Genomic DNA, 17386 nt, shown 5'->3' on the forward strand with positions numbered 1-17386 from the left:
TCAGAATTCGTTTTCGGTGGCTAACTGGCTATTTGGAGGAGTTTTTAAATAAACTGAATTTCGCTGGGTGTCAAGAGAATAAAAGTTCAGGCAATTTATTGCGCAATTTTGTTGCACATTTTTTTAAAATTTATTTTGGTTTAAAAAATGTCCTTTCAAATTTGAGTAAGTTTAAGAGATATTCAGCAATTTTGAAACGATTAGAAAATAGTTAAAATTTTTAAAGATTTTGTTAAAGAATTTTGTCAGGTTTCAGGAAAATGAAGGAAATTCTTTGAGGTTTCTACGAATAATTAATATAATTTTTTATTTTACAAAATTAATTTTTTTTTTAATTCCAACACATTTTAAACTATGTTTAAAATTTTCAATAAAGAATCTCAAGATTTTAAGGCAATCTTTTTCATTTTGCCGAATTTCAAAGAAAATCGGGAAAAATTTGAATAGTTTTTAATGATTAGAAGGCTTAGAAGGTCCAACAAGATTATAAACAGAACTTTTTCAAGATTAGTAGGAAAATTTTTCATAACTTTTTATTTAATATATTGAAAAAGGTTTATAAACATGTGAAAAGAATTTCCTAAAATTAAAGACTGTAGAAGATTTAAAGCAAAATGTTTCAATTTGGTAAGATTATAATAAATAGATCAAAACCGAGTAAATGCAAGAAATATTAAGAATAATCGAAGAGATTTAAATCGAATTTTAAACTTAAATTTTGTCAGAAACTGAGATTTTTAAAGAATTCAAATATAAACTTTAGAAACTTTAAAGGAATTCCGAAATATTTCAAGGAGGTAAAACTATTTTTCTTAAAATTCCTGGGAAAAATTTAGAAGATTATGAGTCCTTTTTTCACATCTTGAATTAAGGAACATAATTCTTATTAGGCCTTCTTGTGAAATTTTGTTACGCAATTGTTTAAATTATATGTTTGTTTAAAAATCTACCTTCAAATTTGAGTAAGTTTAAGAAATATTCAGAAATTTTGAAAGGATACAAAAATAATTAATACTTGTAAATATTTTTCAAGAATTTTGTAAGTTTTCATGAAAATGACAAAAAATTATTTTAGGTTCCTAGAGATAATTAAAATAATTTTTTATTTCGAAAAATTAATTTTAGCATCTCGAAACATTCAAAAAGGCGTCAAAAAATGTCAAAGTATCTGAAAAAGTTTAAAGGCAATTTTTTTTAAATCTTGCAATCCTTGGGAAAAAATGTAAATAATTGTTTTGGCATGAATTCTAACAGAAAATTAAAAAAAGATTACAAAACATTTTGTACTATTTCCTGAAATGTTTAAAAAGTACGTAAAATATTTTGGAACAAAATGTTGTAAGTGAATTCAGAAAGTATTTACTAGACCTGATGAGATTAAAAAAAATGTAAAGCTAAGAAGTGTTTTAGAAACGCAAGATAAACATTAGGAACTTTAAAAGAATCTCGAAAGGTTTCAGGAGAATAAACAAAGTTTCTTAAAATGCTTGGGAAAATTTAGAAGATTATAAGGAATTTTTTTTCTACATTTTGAATGTTTATTTTTAATTTTCGATAAAAACTCAAGAGAGTTACCAATATCTTGAAGAATTTAAAACGTTTTAAATAGATAATAAAGTTTCATAATATTTTTTAAAATCCTATAAATTAAAAATAAAAAGTCTTTAAAATCTCCTAGGATCTTTTTTGGCACATCTGATATATTCGGAAACCTTTTTTTTTAATATTCTTAAGAATCTTATGATAATTTTTTATATAAAAATTTATAAACAAACTGATAATACTTATTTCCTTGTATATGAAAACTTTAAAAAATCTTTAATGTCTTAAAATACTTATCTCAACATTACAAAATTTAGCTTTCACAATTTTATTTTAAATGTAAAATAAATTCAATTGGAAATTGATTGAAAATAATTGTAAAATAAACCCCATAAAATTTATTTTATGAAGAAATATCTTAAGATTATAAGGCTTCCGTTTCCGGTACCGATCGCGAAAGAACTCTTTTTTTCAAGTGGTGTATTTTCGGCTTTGATGAAGGAAATAAGGGTAAGTGGATGCAGAAAAGACAGAAAGTGCGGAGATCGAGTGTAAAGGAAGAAGGATGAGTGAAGGCAAAGGTGTAAAGGGTGAAAGTGAGTGGTTTGAAGTGAAAATTTGGAGCTTGTGAAGTTTTTGAGATTAGGAGTGAAAAAATAGTTGCTTGGTCAGGGGGGCAAGAGGTAGGAAATAAAGGCGGGAAACGTCACGGAGCTTTGGGTAAGGTAGGATGCCGACGACGCGAAGTCCACAAACTGGCGCCAGAGGGCAACAGTTACTGGACGATCGCACAGAGCAGAAAACCATAGTGGCTGCAACAGCTGACGTTGCTGAAAGCATTGGAAGTGGGGGGATGGGTGACGTTAATCGCAGTGACAGCAGCGGTGATGAAAGTGCCGAGAAGTCGACCCGGGTGGGGAGGGTAGCGGACTCAGGTACGAGCAAGCAACGCGGAAGGCCCTCAAATTTACAGCGCCTTAACAAGCTAGGCAACGCGGGTTCGAACAGAAATCTGGACGAATAGCAAAGAAAGGCAACGATGTATAGAGAATAGGAGGGACAAAGGAAGGAAAAGAAAGAATGTTTCTAGTAAAAGTGGGAAGTGAGAAGGAGAAAAAGAAAATTATGGAGGGAAAGAAATGATTGAGAGGAAGAAGGGAAAGAATTGATGAAGATCTGACATGGAGGGAGAAGAAAAGGAGATGGCAAATAGAGCAGAGGGCTTGGGTAGAGAGGAAAAAGGGCTATATTGTTTGGATGTGAAGATACAGGTGATGGGTAAATGGGGAGGAATGGTGCTGGGATGAAGAATTAGAAGAATTAAGGAAAAAAGGAAAAAGTCTTGAGAAAGGTAGGGAGAAGGGAGACGAAAAAGGAAAGAAGAGGGAAGGGAAGAGAGAAACGTGAAAATAGCTTTCTGGAATGTGTCAGGTTTGAAGAACAAGAATAAAGGATTTTGGGAGGAGTTAGAAAAGTGGGATGTGATTATAATGCGTGAAACTTGGGCGGATGAGAAGGACTGGAAGGGAATAAAAAAGCTGTTACCTAAAGGTTATGTGTGAACAATGCAAGAAGCAAGAAAAGAACACGTTAAAGGGAGAGGGTTGGGCGGCATGGTGTCAGGGGTGAAAAAAGAATTAGCAGTAAAAGGGAGAAAAGATGGAGACATGGAGGAAAAGGATGGAGCAATGGTAAGAACAATTATAATTGGGAAAGTAGAAATAGCGGTGGTGTGTGTATACAGAAAAAGAGGGGAAGAGGAAGGCTGGAGAGTAATAAGGAGGTGGATGGAGGAAAAGGAGGAAGAATTGGTTTACATAGGAGGGGACTTGAATACATGGACTGGCGAACAAGAGGGAGGGTTATGGGATGAAGAAAAGGAGGCATTTATAAGGAACTCCAAACATAGAGAGACGGACAGGGAGGGGAGGAAGTTACTAGACATGATAGGAGAAACAGGGTGGTTTATATGCAATGGCAATATGAAAGGAGATGAGGAAGGGGAGATCACATTCATAGGAAAGGGAGCAACAGTAATATACTACATCTTGGCTGAAGAAAGAATGCAGCATATGATAGAGAGTATGAAGATTGGGAATGAGATAGGGTCCGAGCACTTCCCGGTCATAGTTACTCTAAGAAGAGGCGTCAGTAAGCGCGGCAGAGGGAGAAAGGAAAAAGGGTGCGAATGAAACACGAAAATGGGAATCTGGGGGGTAGATAAATTAAAAGAGTTTAAACAAAAGATGGAAAAGGAGAAGGTTAGGTATGAAAAAGAGGAGAAAATAGACTCGTTAATTGAAAGGTTGAAGGGGTCCATTGAAAAGGTAAAGGATAAGCTGGGTACTAATGAAGAAAGAGTAGGGGGAAAGAGAGTCTGGTGGGACGAGGAATGCTGGGAGAGTAAAGAGGGAATAAAAGAGTGTGTGAGCAAATGGAGAAGGGGGAACTGGAGAAGGAGGAGTATAACAGGAGGAAAAACAAACATGAGAAAATGCTGGAAATAAAAAGACAAAGGGGAAAGGAAGAATATAAAGCAGAGGTAGAAAAAGCGATCAAAGAAGGTAGGGTGTGGGATGTGATAAATAGGGATAGAGGGTAAAGGAAGGACGTTAACGAAGAAATAGAAATGTAGGAATGGACGGATTATTTTAAGGGTCTATTAGGGGGAAAGCAAAATAAGATCAAAAGGGAAAAGTGTAGGATAGTCCAAGGAGAAATGGAGGAAGGGAACGAGATAACAAGAGAAGAAGTGGATGAGACAATAAATAGGTTAAAAAGAAACAAGGCGACGGGAGAAGATGGGATGGAGAACGAAGCGGTGAAGTTAGGAAGAGAAGGGATTAGGGATGGGATGTGGAAGATCTACAACAAGGTATGGAAAGGAGAAGGTTGGCCGGAAGAGTGGACGACGGGACTGGTGGTACCGCCTGTCAAGAAAGGGGAATGAAAGAAGGTAGAGGAATACAAAGGGATCACTCTCATGTCAGTCGGCTATCAAATATGTGCAGAAATCTTAAGAAAGAGGTTGGAGAGTCAGGTAGAACAAAAAAAAGTATCCCACATAATCAGACGTGATTTAGAAAAGGGATGGGAACTATAGACAACATCTAAGTACTTGACTATTTAGTTAACAGAAAATTGGGGAAAAAGAAAGGGAAACTAGTCGCTTTGTTCGTAGATTTCAAAGCAGCGTTTAACTCAGTGAACAGAAAAGTGCTATAGCAGGCAATGAAAGAGGGGTGTAGAGAAAAAGTTAGTGGAGAGGATAAAGGAAATTTTTACTGAAACCAGGATTAGGATGAAAATAGGAAAGACAAAAGGGCAGGTTTTCTGGACAGGCCGAGTTTTAAGGCAAGGGTGTCCGTTGAGTCCGTTACTATTTAGTATTCTATTGGCCGACTTAGAGGAGAAGCTAAAGGAGAAAGGTAAAGGAGGAACGGTTTTGGTTAATAGCAAACCATACTCTCTAGCATACGCGGACGATGTAGTTTTATTAGCAGATGATGAGAAGGGGATGAACCTAATGATGAGAATCTTCGAAGAGTATGTGGGAACAAAAGAGCTGACGGTGAACGTAGATAAGACAAAGGTGATGTGTTTCAGAAATAGAAAGGGCAAAATAAATTACGTTTGGAAGATGAAGGGACAAAAAGTGGAAATTGTGGAGGAGTTCTGTTACCTAGGTTTTTGGTTTAAGGCAGAAGGGGGAAAAGAGCTGCAGGTGAGGAAAAGAATTGAATGTGCGAGTAAAGTAATGGGCCAAGTATGGGGTATAGGAAAGAGCGATTTCTGAGGTGGATAATGGGGGTTAGCTGGAGTTGCCCAGGATATATGTAAAAAGAAGAGTTAGGAAGAGAAAATATGGTTACTAGACAAATTAAGACAGCCTGGAGGTTTGAAGAGAAGCTAAAAAGGGGAGAGGGAAGTAGAATTGCACAAGCATGTTTTGGCGAAATTCGGAACAAAGAAGCAAGAGGTAATGTGGGAAATTCAAAATGGGAGGAAGAAAGGAGAAAAATGAGTAGGGTGTGTAATATTCGAGAAGGGGTTATGGAGTAGCAGGGCATAGAGTTAGAGCTATTGGTTAAACAAGGAGAAAAGAGAAGGACAAAGATTATAGATTCGAGGTACAATAGATGGTATAAGATGGTCAAAGGGTTGACGGAACCAGAATATCTGTAAAAAATAAAAAAGGAAGACAAATGGAGTAGGGTTGTACGGTTGAGAATGGGAGAAGGAGTGAGAACATGCAGATATCGGATGGTTGAAGAGGAGAATTTATGCACAGTTTGTGGATACGAAATGGATTCATGGGCACATGTATTAGAGAGATGTACAGGAGAGGAAGAGGGACAGTTGAGTAAGATGGATCTTGGATGGTAGTGGACAGGCAGTGATGTGGATGAAGAAATCGGAAGAAGTAAGGGAAAGCAAGGGAGTAGGGCTGAGCCAAACGGGTGATCCTGAAAAGGGACAGTAAAAAACGAAAATTGTTTTCTATATCGTGGAAAATGCATTTTTTTATGGTAAGAGGAAACGGAAGCCCTGGAAGCTCGCTCATTTTAGGAATTAATATCACTACTGTTACTATTGTTTATCCTACGTAATGCGAAAGAGTAGAATATAAGTAGTAGTTAAGTTAGACTAAGGATGGAATTGTAAATATATGTACAGGGAAAGGAGGCCCTCAAACCCGTAAAAGGGAGAGATTAAATACATACATACATCTTATGATTAAAAGAAGAGAAAAAAAATGTAAAGGTAAATCTTTGTAGCATTTTAATAAATAATTAACATATTTTTAGATTATTTTTCCTTGATTCTGGCAGAGGGTCAGACATGGTACAAAAAAACCGTCGTGAAATTTCAAATAAAAACTGTACTCTCTATACATTAATTTTTTAAATTTCATAGATATTGCAATAATTTATATGAATATGATACACATTGATTTTTATTAAAAAATTCCTGTATATAGCTGGTGTTTGAACAATTTTACGATATTATTGTAACATATTTGACCTTAGGGAATAAATTTCAGAAATAAATTTATAAAAATATATCCATTAGTTAGTAAAATACAATGCTAAGAAATTCATGACATTTTCTGTTCAGAAAATCTCAAAAATTTTTAAATAAAATTCCTTTTCCACTCAACATTCAAAGGAAAATTTTACAACATTTTTGAAAAATGATTAGTCTTTTAAATGTGGTCAAGTTAATAGCTTTTTGGCTTTTTCTCTTTAAATCCTCAAAATTGTGATTATAACCTAAAATAACATGAAAATAGATGTATCAAAAAAGAACCAAGAAGACTTTAAATTTTTTTATTTTATTGGATTTAAAAAAATATCAGAAAACTTCTTGTCTTTTTAAAAGATGTTTAGGACATTTAGAAGTTTGGAAGATATCAATGAATATTTTATACATTTTGAGATATTTTTTCAAGTTTTTAAATATTTCTAATACGTTTAAAACAAAATAAATTCCAACAAAATATTTTTAACTTACTAAATTTTTCTTAAAATTTTAAAAAAGCATTCAAGATGTCGAAAACTTCATTTATATAATCTTCAAAAATTTTCACAGAATTTTAAGAAAAATCATTTTATTTCCGTGAAATCTTTCGGGATTCCCTTAAAGCCTCTAAAGTTTATTTTTTTGCAATCTTTGAAAATCTACATTTCTAAAAAACTTAAGTTTAAAATTAGATTTGAATCTCTTCCATTCTTCTAAATATTCCTTGAATTTACCGGATTATTTACGTTTTTTAAAATCTTTAATCTTATCAAATTGAAACATTTTGTTTTAAAATCTTCTACTCTTTTTAAAAATTTTAAGAAATCGTTTGATGTCTTTCGAAATCTTTTTGAATTTTTTTTAGAATACATTTTTTTAAATAAAAATTATTACAAATTTTCAAACAATTATTTGAAAAATAATTCTTTTTTCCAATATTTTCCAGTTTAAAATAACTATTTTGGTTGATAATTTAACTGTTTTGTTGAAAATTCGATTTTTTTATTGTTGAAAAACATTTTCTTATACTAAAAATGTAACTGTATCATTTTTGGTTGAATTTTTTTAGTAGGAAATTGAACTTTATCAATCAAAAATTCTTCTTTTTTGGTAGAAAATTATTCTCCTTGTTTAAAAATTCATCCATTTTAATCAAGAATTCATTTCTTTGGATGAAAAATCATATTTTGGTGAAACTTCTTTTATTTTGGTATAAAATGATTGAAAGTTCATCTATTTTTTTAGAAAATTATCTATTTTGTGAACAAAATTTTTTGTTGTTTTAAAATAGATTTTGAAAATTTTGAATTTCTCTTTTCGGTAGAAGGTTATTAGATTGAAAATTTGTTGAAAATTCACATTTATTTGCGTTTAAAATTTAATTTTTTCAACTGCAAACTTCAGTATAAACTACAATGTTTAAGTTAAAAGATGTATTTTTTAAAGTAATTTCTCAGGTTCAAAATTGAACTTTTTTGTCAAAAATTTGTTTTATATTTGTTAAAAATCAATTGTTTACTAAAAATATGACTAAGGCATGCAGAACAAAATTTGAAACATTTGAGACCCAGAAGTCTTGTCTCCTATATCTATTTACATAAGGTCAATTATATTTGTCTCTTCGCAATAAGCCTAATGGTTCTAAGGTAACACGGGATTTCAAAACCTGAATAAATTGAGGAGCAGCTAGATCGTCAATCGTGAAGTCGGGAGAGCTTGGGTCCCTGTCCGTGCATTTTCGGCTTTACACGAGGCCAAATAAAAAAGTTCCCTACTTCAGAGGGAGTTGGTGTTTCAAATACTATTTAAATGGGATTTTTAAGCTTCCGTGTTTCACCACCCGACGTGGCACCTTTTTATTTCATCCTACCGAGATGGCACCTCGTCATTTGGACACGTCGATATTGAACATAAGAATATTTGTTATTTAGGAAAAAATGGACTGATACTTCAGCGTTTGATTTAAAGTTGCCAAATGTTTTAGGGATTGAAGATGAGTGTCTACAAATACGCCCCAAATATGACCCAAAAATCATCAAACTACATTTTTACGTATTTTTGATCATTTTCAGAATTTTCGGCCTCCTTTTTTAATAAAAATAATTACTAATAGACCATTTTAATGTACCCCATGACTTTTTAAAGAATTTTTAATTGTGCAAATGAATGTGACTTACTCCAACAATTATTTTTTTACAAAAAAATGTACCACATAATCGTACATTCTGCATGAAATGTAATAGCTGGTCATTTTTTTGTAGTAAATTTTTTATAAAAGCATTATGTCATCATTTAAAGAATTAGTTCTGTTTTTTTCAACATTTCTCAAAATCTAGCCATGGATGTCCACTTTTTTCTCAACTTGGTATCCTACGATACTTATGTATGTATTTTTGCGGTAAGTGATGAATAAAGTTTTTTGAGGCCTTTTCCGCTTTTTTGGTGTTAAAAAAACTTTTTTTTGTTATAAAAAATGTTGTGTTGACATATTTCAACCTGATTTTTAGTTCCTTTTCAAGGCTTATTCTAAAAGGAAATACATTCGTTAAGGAATAAAATAGAAACTATTTAATTAGTATGTGCTTATTAGTCGTTGATGTTTACTTACTATGGAGATAAAAGAAAAATCGCTGAAGACTCCGTTGAAATTGCAATTCAATTTTTTGGTATCATTGTTCTTGTTCGGAAATAATTTATTTTATATATATATATAAAGAAAGGAGTTAAATGACCAGAATATGCATTTTAAAATTTAAATTATTTTGAAAATTAAAAAATTAAAAACGTATCATTTACGATATAAGCTAAAAATCTCATCTGAAACAGAAATTATTTATGAAAGAGTTAGGTTATTAATTTTGAAATGTTGTAGTTAGTATTTGTATAAAAGTTATTATGAACTTACAGCGAAACATCCTTGAGATTATATTGTTTTTTTTATTACATCTTGCTTTATACTGATGACGAATTTTTCGTCAAGTTGTTTGATCACAACAGTTACAATGATACTAACTCACTAATAGCTAATTTAGAGGTTAGGTTATACATCGTTATATATACGTAACTAAAAAAAGACCCCGTAAAATTCAAATCAAGTTAAAATTTTTTTTCTATTTTAGAATTCGAATATTGGAAATAAGTTTATTGTAAATATTACTAAGACCTTGAATGTCTGTTCTAAAATTAACTGTATTCAACGTAGTCTTCAGCGATTTTTCTTTTATCTCCATAGTAAGTAAACATCAAAGACTAATAAGAACATACTAATTAAATAGTTTCTATTTTATTCCTTAACGTATATATTTCCTTTTAGAAGAAGCCTTGAAAAGGACCTGAAAATCAGGTGAAACATGTCGGCACAACATTTTTTATAATAAAAAAAGTTTTTTTAACTTCAAAAAAGCGGAATAGGGCTAAAAAAACTTTATTTATCACTTACTGCAAAAATACATACATCTATATACTGGCCTTAAAATTTAAACATCGATTATGAACAACGAAGGATTTTACACACGAATTAAGGAGGAACATGGAGATTATGCAGTCTGGATTATTAAAAAGTGAAAGCACCTCACTTTTTATATGGAAAAAAGAAAAAATCAACGTAAATTTTTATACAGATGTAAGCATGAGGGTATTTTACCAAATCACAGCATTTGTAACATTTAACCTAATATCCGTTGTTTTTCCAAAAAAATCTGTCAAAAAATTGAAAAATCTATTAACTTTCTTGGTGAAATAATAATAAATAGTGAAATCACTGATATTTCCTTAGAAATTAATGACATCGCAAAAAAATTATATTATTTCAAAAATCAAATTATAATCGTTTTCTCAGAAAATTTCTTTAATGGACTTTTAGTAAGTACTACAGGAAATATAAAAAATTTTGTTAAAAAGTTAATTAGCATGTGATGAAATAAAATTCAAAATTCAAGATGTCAATAAAATCAAAAAAAAACAACAGATTCAAAAAATTGGGTTGTTAACTTATCTGATAAAATTATACCTGATATTGTAAAAGAAATAATTAGTCTGGGCGGAAATTTCGCTATACCATATGATGAAAAAAATTTTCCTATTGCAAAATTGATAACTAATGTTGAGTAAAATATGAAAAACATAACACCACATTTAAGAAATATAGTAAGAAATCATATAGTTTATTGGACTCAAAATTGGATATATAATATTAACAACTTTACAACAAGAATTCCATTTTACGTCAGAACTTCAACAAAACAAAAAAATTTATGCAAAATAACAATGATATCTAGCTGATATTGATATACGATATTTAGCTGATAAAAGCAAAAAAAGTGCCATAATGAACAAAACAGATTACAATAACAAAGCTCTGCAATTATTAAATGACTGAGAGGGATCCAGACGGATAACAGGGTAACCGAAAAAGGTAGGGAATTTTCAGGTGAAATACCGTTATGTGGGGAGATCAAGACCGAAGAAAAGGCCATGAGGCTGTTTGTAAAAATTAGGATCGCTACACGAATGATTGACGCACTTATTGATGGTGGGTTTTCACGCTCATTTTTAATGGAATCTCTCGCGCAGGAATTAATAGCAGATAATAACAGGAAAATGGTGGATGCTAAAGCACGTATGATGAGAGTAGCTAATGGCGCAACCTCTCAGATCCTGGGGCGGGTATTCCTGCCGATAGAACTAGATGGGGTGAAGCATGAAGTACCTTTTCGAATAACTAAAGCATTATCCCCACAATGTATTTTGGACTGGGACTTTATGCGTAAGTTCGGTCTCATCCAAGATGGGTTTAGAAACGCGTGCTATTTAGCTTGGCAACCTGGTGAGGAACAAATTGTTCATCATGGGGACGGTAGTACAACTCCTATGAGCGGAGTAGATATCAGACAGCAAGAGACTTGCTGTGGATTGGTGGAATTGTCTGAGGTCGAGAGTGACTGTCTTCAGAAACTTCTTGCAGAAGTCATTCCGTCCGGCAGTCCGAAATATGGTTGTACCCACCTTGTTGAACATAAAATTGAAGTTTAGGGGCATTCACCAATCAAACAGAGACACTATCGTGTTTCCCCGGTTGTATTGGGAGCAATGTATGATGAGGTGGATAAGCTTTTATCGGAAGACTTTATCGAACCATCCAGTTCAGAGTGGTCTAGTCCAGTGATAATGGTGAAGAAGCCTACCGGTGCATATCGCATGTGTATTGACTATAGAAAAGTCAATGATATTTCTAAGGGCGATGCATACCCTCTTCCTTTTTTAGAGAATATACTGGATAAGTTACGGTCAGCCCATTATATTTCGACCATTGACTTGAGTCTAGCTTATCATCAAGTTCCTCTGGAGGACGGCAGTCGAGCTGTAACAGCATTTTCAGTTCCGGGGCGTGGTTTTTTCCAATATAAGCGCATGCATTTTGGGTTGAGCGGGGCACCTGCTACTTTCCAACGATTGATTCACAAATTAATCGGCCCTGAAATGCGCCCCCATTGCTTCGCATATCTCGACGATATTATCGTCGTGTCCGAGACTTTTGAGGAGCATTTAGGATGGCTTCGGAAGGTGTTAGATAAAATCTATGGTGCGGGGCTAACCATTAGTCTCGAGAAGAGTGTTTTTCCGATCGGAGGTCCGGTATTTAGGATATCGAGTTAACGAACATGGTTTACAACCTGATGCGGAACGGGTGTCACCTGTTCTGAATTACCCTGTACCGCGCAATATTCGGCAGCTTAGGAGATTCTTAGGTATTGCTAGCTGTTATCGGCGCTTTATAAAAAAATTTGCCTCGCTTGCTGAACCCCTCACACGCCTGTTGCGGAAAAATAACCATTGGAATTAATTGGAGGAAAAAGAGACGGAGTTTGAAGCGATTAAAAAGGCACTCTCGTCGGCTCGGATTTTGGCATGTCCGAATTTTGAACTCCCCTTTGTGTTACAAACTGACTTTCGCAAGCCGTACCTTATTGGATGCCGAACGTCGGTATTCCACTACGGAATAGGAATGTCTGGCGGTAGTTTGGTCTATCCGTAAATTTCGTCATTTCCTAGAAGGTTTTAAATTCACGGTGATCACGGTGATCACGGATCATAGCAGTTTGCGATGGCTGCATAATTTACATAACCCGACTGGTCGCTCGGCACGTTGGTCGATGGAACTACTAGAGTACCGGTTTGAAATAGTCCATCGTAAAGGTGCTTTACACCATGTACCCGATGCCCTCTCACGTATGTATGAGAATTAGGAAGTCGCCGAGTTGTGTGGAACTGAAGTGATGGATGATTCGTGGTATTCCCGTCGTGTTAAGGACGTGCAAAATTTCCCTAGAAGGTATCATGGGTGGAAGTTGTTAGAGGGGAAATTATACGCTTTTAGACCAAACCCTCTGATAGATCCAATCATTGAAGATACAGAAGCGTGGAAATTGGTGGTTCCAGTCAATAAATGGCAACAGGTGTTTACTTGTTGCAACCGAGGTACATGATGAACCTCACGCAGGACACCTAGGTGTAGAAAAGACTTACGCTAGGGCTCTGGTCTCATATTATTGGCCCGGAATTTTTAGGGATGTGGTTCATTATGTGAAAGGGTGTGATATTTGTCAGCGCACTAAAGTTTCACAGCGTAGTAAATCCCGTAATTGGTATACACGACTACTTTACTAAGTGGATCGAGTGTAAAACCCTAAGAGCAACTAATGCCAAAAATGTAGGCGCGGCTTTGAAAGATCTGGTTATTTCAAGGTAGGGTAAACCTGAGGTTATTCATACCGATAATGGGACGGAGTTTATTAACAAAATCATAACTGAGTTAACTAGATTCTATGGTATCCGTCACTCCACCAACCCAGTAAATCACCCTCAAGCAAACCCGACCGAAAGGATGAATCGTGTGTTGATGGCAATGATTCGATCATTTGTGGATTCGAATCAGCAAGAATGGGATGTACATCTCCATGAATTTAGGTATGCCTACAATACCGCGGTCAATGCTACCACTAAAGTAAGTCCGGCTTTCTTAAACTGTGGGAGGGAATTGAGGCCAAAAATAAGTCTCAGAGGCGAGTCCTGATAATATTCTCGAGCTCGATAGAGAAAAATAGATAGGGCGTATGGAGCGCCTAAAAGAATTGCGAGACCTCGTGACGCTTCATTTAGAGAAGGCTCATGAGAAGCAAACTCGTTATTATAACCAATCGCGACGTGATTTTAAGTGTCAGGAGATCGAGTTTTGAAGCGTTGGACGGTATTATCCTCAAAGGAGAAAAAAATATCAGCTAAACTGAACAAGCGTTTTTATGGTCCTTTTCGCGTCATGGGAATACGGTCGCCCCTGGTATACGAATTGGCAAATGATAATGGCAGGGCGCTCGGTGCTTTTCACGTTAAGGATCTTAAACCATATGTATCGCGTTAGACTGAGGTATTACTCAGTCTGGTTTTCCTTATGTTAATTTTCATTTTATTTATTGTGCTTCATAGGATTAGTTTTGTTTACATATTGCATGGAGACTGGCATGTTCTCTTCTATTTTATTAGGTTGTCTGGAATGTCTCCCAAGGACAGGAACAGTCCGGAAGGTCCGAGGGTCCGAGTGATCCGCTGGGTTCGTTGGCCTGCCATCGATCCGGAGGAAGTCCGCAACGCGCTGGAAGCCCTGCGGAGGGGGGATCGAGCTTTAGGGGATACCACCCTAGAGCCTCTGAGCCAGCGTCTACTTCGAGAGATGGTGGAAGGAATTACTGTCTCTACCCCGGAGCCTGTACGGAAACCAGTTTGCCTCATCGAGAGCTTGTGGGTAGAAGCGACACAATTTCGGGCCCAGCCCCGTCGAAGCCAATCTGTCCTGGATTACCGGGATAAAAAGGAGTGGATGGGGCGGTTGAACGTCCAAAAGGCGTTGTCAACCCTAGAGACTGATCCGTTTCCCTTGGTAAGGGACTAGTGGTGGAGATTGGAGAGGACACAGGAGTGGCCGTTAACATCGCCCGTGGGAGCACAGGTGGTCCAGGCCGGCCTCCCTGAAGGAATTTGTGGAGATCTTCCACAAGCGGTCCAGGAGGACCTCTCTGAAGAAGTCCGAGGGGATCCCCCACATGTGGTTCAGGCGGACCTCCCTGAAGGAGTACGTGGGGTAAACAGGTTCCGGAGGACCTCAGTAGAGGAATGCAGAGCAGGGTGGCTGGTAGATGCCATCCAGTAAATGCCATGCAGGCTGATGCAGAAAGGTGGAATCGCGAATATAAGCGCTGTTTTAGTTGCCGAATCGCGGGTCACGAATGGGAGGACTGTCCCCAAGAGTTAAAACTTTTTTGTACGCTATGTGGGCGAGGGGGGGTCCACGGTCGTGACTGCGGCTGCTCAATCTGGGCCTCTCGACCGCAGAATTCCCCAAGGGAGAAGAGAGGAAGACAGACTGCGGGCAGTTTCCGCCATCATATGTCCTTTGTGCCTTGTCGCAATTGTGGTAAGAAGGGGCATATGTGTCAATGGTGCCCTGATCTTCTCACTCTCTTCTGTGAGTTTTGTGGCCAAGGGGAAACACACCGCCTCGACTGCACCTACTGTAAGCGGTGTGGGTTCCGTCACCAGCGGTACTAGGGTAGGACCCTGGAAACGGGTACCTTTCGGCTTCCAAGGGCGGTAGATCTATTTTTTTTTTTTTTGCTCCAATTTCTCCTTCCATCTCCTCTCGTCCTCTCGTCTGTAATGTTTTTATTTTTTTGATTTTGTGATTTTTATTTTTTTTTATAGTTTTTGACTGATGCATGTGTCTGACATATTTTTCATAGTCTTACACGTAGAATGGGTTAAGGCTATTTCTTTTTTTATTCTTTTGTGGTGGTTAGTCTTATGATTTTCGTTTTTTTTTGTTTTGTCGATACATAACGATAGTCTTTTGATTTGACATTTTATTTTTTTTACTTATTTTATTTTTGATTTCCTAGATTTTGAACATGAGAGTGTGGCGTTCCGCTTTAGAGTAGGTGATTTTTAGTTTCTTTTAATTTTGATTTAGGAAGTACGGTATGGAATTAAACCGCCTACCACTAGAGTTGTTCTTGTTCGATAGCAGGGGGAAAAATGAATCCCCAGGATTTCCTCTGAGGGTGGAGGAGTTGTAATGTTGCAGGTTTCACCTGCAAATTACGCTGTATCTGTTCTCTGTTTTATTTATTTGTAAACAGCTCTTCCCCTCTCGGAGGAAATATCCATTAAAAAAAATAGACCATTGAGGCTCGAATGAGGGCCAACTTATCTTATTTCTTTTAATGTTTTCTTTATTTCTTTTTGAAATATTTTATATTTATATTTTTTGTAAAACACACTCTCATGGGCTTTTCATAGGAAGAAGGAGTAAGTCACTCTTGCTGATTATTTTGGGTTTGTTTTTTAAAGATTTTTTTTATGAAATTCACCGAGTTTCGAGTACGAGAGGGTGATGGAGGAGAGAGTTTGTCTTCCCTGGAGCATCATTTTTTTATCGAGGAACAGCGCTACCAACAACGAGAAAGCAAGGCGGGTTGAAGTCGCTCAGGTGCAGGCGCAACCGTAGTTTGTTCACCGGGGGTTGAATGTGGATGAGATTCCCGCATTTCAAATCCTGTACCTGAGTTGATTCAAATTTCACCCTTGAGGATTCCTTGCAGCACCACTATCACCATCTCTTGGGCAGTAGGGTCCCGAAATCTCCCTCAATACGCCATGACACTGCGACAACACAGAAGACACATCTCATCCACCTGCGCAGGAGGGGAGAGACTGAGCGGCCTGCGTGCTGCGGAAACCAGCGAATTCGTGGTCTTTTTTGTTCGAGCCTCGTGTGAGGAAGTGTTCTTTTCTTGAAACTCTGTAGAGTTTTCGCCACAGAGCAAAAAGAAGCCAATTGTTGGTATTTTATTATTTTTTTGTGAGACCTGCTGCTATATCCCTGGACTCGGATTAGTTGTAAGGTGGGCGGCGTTATTATTTTATCTTCTTGTAATTTTCTTTTTGGATTTTGGATTTTCCTAATGGCGTCCGTTGACGCGGGGAAATTGGTATCGTTCTGCTTGCTCCAGGGCCGAAGTTATTCAAGCTTAAAATTGTTTCCTGGTTAATTGTTAATCAAGGGTGACAATTTTCTTCTTTTTTTCCTTAAAAAAAACCTGGGAGTGTTTTCTGTTTTTGTTGTTGTATTTTTTTTTAGTTGTAAATAAGATAAATTTTATAAATTATATAAATCACCGAAATTATAACCAGTGTTGTTTTTTTTTATTTGATCTTATTTCGAGACTTGTCAAATCTTTTTACTTAATTTAGGATTTTTAGGTACCTACGCCACTCCGCCAGGATAATGAGCTTGGGTATATAAAAAAAGTGTTTCAAAGAAAATATAGTTTATTCGAGGAATATCAGTTTTTTTAGTGTTAAAATAATTTCCTTCAGGGCGGCAAACGTGATGTCTGTCTGGCGCCTGTTAAAAATAAATTAATAGTCTTTGGGAAAATTTTTAATTAAAAGATTCGTTGTGCTTATTTGAATAAAATGAAATGAAAAAGCGAGAATCTTCGTTTTAGTGTATACAGGCATACCTGTAAAAATTGCAAAAAAGACTACATAGGGCAAACTAGTAGATCATTATATCTGAGAAATAGAGAACATGAAAGATCTATTGATAACAATTTGCAAAATACAGCTTTAGCTAAACATGCTTATGAACACTTGATTTTAGAACAGAATTCAAGGTCTCAGTAATATTTACAATAAACTTATCTCCAATATTCGAATTTCAAAATAGAAGTAAAATTTTAACTTGATTTTAATTTTACGTGGTCTTTGT

At 35.7% G+C, this 17386-nt stretch overlaps 1 protein-coding gene across 1 annotated transcript in view; it reads right to left on the bottom strand.

The window, feature by feature from the left end:
• The window catches only part of LOC117182061 (protein pelota), a 56889-nt gene that overhangs the window by 34113 nt on the left and 5390 nt on the right, over positions 1–17386 (bottom strand). The gene's annotated exons all lie outside the window — the stretch shown is intronic.

Source organism: Belonocnema kinseyi, chromosome 10, assembly GCF_010883055.1.
Source record: "Belonocnema kinseyi isolate 2016_QV_RU_SX_M_011 chromosome 10, B_treatae_v1, whole genome shotgun sequence".
Taxonomy (NCBI): Eukaryota; Metazoa; Arthropoda; class Insecta; order Hymenoptera; family Cynipidae; genus Belonocnema; species Belonocnema kinseyi.